We start from the raw sequence: 3041 nt of genomic DNA, 5'->3' as shown, positions 1-3041 counted from the left end.
TCTGCTCAATGCTGATTGGCTAATTATTTTATTTTAAAAAAGGATCAAGGGAGGCCAAACGCTTGCTGGCATCAATTCATCAAATGCTACAGCGGCAACATGTTATACTATTTTGATAGAGATAGGATCAGATACATGGGCTACACATACTGAGACAGAGGGACGATGTTTCCTTTGCTTGGATGATTTTGCCGGTGAGATTCAGCTACTTGCGAAATGACGGAAAATGATGAAAACACAGAGAGCGAGGAAAGCAAAATGATTTTGTCATTTGAATCGATTTATTGGTCAAATATGTGGGGAAGCCTGGTTTCCCTTGGCATCCATGAATATGTAACGGATGTGAAATGGCTAGCTAGTTAGCGGGTACGCGCTAACAGCGTTTCAATCAGTTACGTCACTTGCTCTGAGACTTAAGTAGGGTTTCCCCTTGCTCTGCAAGGGCCGCGGCCTTTGTGGAGTGATGGGTAACGATGCTTCGTGGGCGACCGTTGATGTGTGCAGAAGGTCCCTGGTTCGCGCCCGTGTCGGGGCGAGGGGACGGTCTAAAGTTATACTGTTACAAATATATGCCACTGAGCACACGGACCACACACAAAAAGTACAATCTTTTCTATAGGAATGTAGTGAAGTAAAAGTAAAAGTAGTCAAAAATATAAATTGTGAAGTACAGATACCCCAAAAAACAACTTAAGTAGTACTTTAAAGTATTTTTACTTAAGTACTTTTACACCACTGCCACTGAGACCTATAGMCCAATGTGGCGCACATGTAGTCTATACCAAAAGTCGTGCGTAATTGGAATAGCATTCTGAATTATGTCACCACTGGTCTCCCATAGCTGAGGGGGACGGGGCAGATGGGGACAAGAGTTAAAACATCACTGACTTCTATGCAACCAGATAGTAAGTGGCTYATCGGGAAATTTGCACGTGAAGCTGAACATCGGGTTCAAAGGGTGCGGTCAGCAGAGTTCTGCGTCTTGGGGAGGATGAGATGAGACCAGACAAGTACAGTGCTGAACATCGCGGTAATTAATGTAAAGTCATCTATATGCTCAAATCACTGTTTATTGGTCGCATACACAGTTTAGCAGATGTTATAGTGGGTGCAGTGAAATGTGTATGTTACTAGCTCCTAACAAAGCAGTAAAATGTCAAACAAGTAGYCTCCACAAATAATAAAACATTATAAATAYATCTTGAAATGTCTGAATGAATCCAGTTAACCCAAATGGCTCTGTAACAGTTATCCAAATGCAATCTATAAGGATATAGACCGGATGAATTTACACAAGATATACTAAGAATGACATGTACAGCCAACACAACACTGTACGTCAGTAGATATATTACAGTGAGCTGCTCTATGTCAAAAATCTAGTATATAAGTAAATATGTGGTGTGCATAAACGGTGTAACCAAAATGCTACAGCAGTAGAAATAATAGAATGAGCTATGTGGAGAATACAGTATTTAAATACACAGTACATAATCCCATGGCAAAATGGATAGAATTGCAGGAATTTAGCTTCCGGACCAGAGTCTGGAATATAAAAATACAGTAGGCCTATATGCAGGGGGAATTTGGAATAGGTGGGACACTTTTTTAATTTATGTTTCCTGTAACCTTTTTCGACATCTATCCAACATATTATCCCAACGCCACATAATACATTTCTGAAATCCTCAAGACGTTTCCTTATCACACACACACAAAAAAAATATAATATTCACGGGAGACATAACACACACATTTGTTTATATTGGTAGACTGGGACAGCAGGTCAGGTAAACTAGAACCCATTATTATAGTGTTAATTGTAACCCAATGACAATTACATTTTGTGTGATTAGGAGACATCTGAGGATTTCAGAATGTATCATGTGTTGGGCTAATTTGTTGGCTAGAGGTCTGAAGAGGTTACAGAAGAGGGAAACYCAAAAAGGMTKACACTTTTTCTGAATTCACTCAAATAGCAGTACTAATAACAGTACTACAAGAAAACATGAACAGGATATAGTTAAACAACACCAGAGCCCTGTCTAGCCTAAGTACAGGAGGTCCCTAATGTAAACTGGATCTCTTTCCTCCATTGGAAAAGCCAATTAGACTGTCCCCTTCAGCTACCCATGCTGTCCCACTTCAGCTACTCCATGCTGTCCCACTTTAGCTACCCATGCTGTTCATCTTTAGCTACTCGATGCTGTCCTACTTTAGCTACTCCATAATGTCCCACTTCAGCTACCACCATGCTTTGTCCTACTTTAGCTACTCCATCGATGCTGTCCCACTTTAGCTACCCATGCTGTCCCACTTTAGCTACTCTCATGCTGGTCCCACTCAGCTACTCATGCTGTCCACTCAGCTACTCTGCTGCTCCACTTCGCTCACTCCTGCTGTCCTACTTTAGCTACTCCATTGTGTCCTACTCTTCAGCTATACTCCTGCTGTCCTACTCTAGTCTCCATCGTCCTACTTTGCTACTCCATGCTGTCTACTTTAGCTACTCCATGCTGTCCTACTTTAGCTACTCCATGCTGTCCCACTTCAGCTACTCCATGCTGTCCTACTTTAGCTACCTCTGTCCTATTTAGCTACTCCATGCTGTCCATTACGCTACTCATGCGTCCTACTTTCAGCTACTCCATGCTGTCCCACTTCACCTACTCCATAGCTGTCCCATTTTACCTACCCAGCTGCGATCTTTAGCTACTCCATGCTCTCCCACTTTAGCTATCCCGCTGTCCCACTCAGCTACTCCATGCTGTCCCACTTTAGCTACTCCATGGGTCCTACTTTAGCTACTCCATGCTGTCCCACTTCAGCCTAATCCATGCTGTCACTTTAGCTACTCCATGCTGTTCTACTTTAGCTACTCCATGCTGTCCCACTTGTACGTTTCCATGCTGTCCTACTTAGCTACTCCATGCTGTCTACTTAGCTACTCCATGCTTTCTACTTTAGCACTCCTGACTGCCTGTCCCACTTCAGCCTACTCCATGCTGTCCCACTTTAGCTACTCCACTGCTTGTCCCACT

General features: G+C 42.8%; 1 long non-coding RNA gene across 1 annotated transcript; it reads right to left on the bottom strand.

The window, feature by feature from the left end:
- Positions 1-2304: 2304 nt before the first annotated feature.
- On the bottom strand, positions 2305-2811 carry LOC139026388 (uncharacterized). Its single transcript, XR_011478166.1, has 3 exons — positions 2762-2811; positions 2488-2582; positions 2305-2327 (listed from the first exon to the last, which is right to left on the bottom strand). It is a non-coding gene; the product is annotated as an uncharacterized lncRNA (long non-coding RNA).
- Between the last annotated feature and the right edge of the window lie 230 nt (positions 2812-3041).

The sequence above is a fragment of the Salvelinus sp. IW2-2015 genome, unplaced genomic scaffold, assembly GCF_002910315.2.
Source record: "Salvelinus sp. IW2-2015 unplaced genomic scaffold, ASM291031v2 Un_scaffold4657, whole genome shotgun sequence".
In the NCBI taxonomy this organism is placed as follows: Eukaryota; Metazoa; Chordata; class Actinopteri; order Salmoniformes; family Salmonidae; genus Salvelinus; species Salvelinus sp. IW2-2015.
The sequence above is the reverse complement of the archived record's forward strand: the minus strand, read 5'-3'. Positions and strand labels throughout refer to the sequence as shown.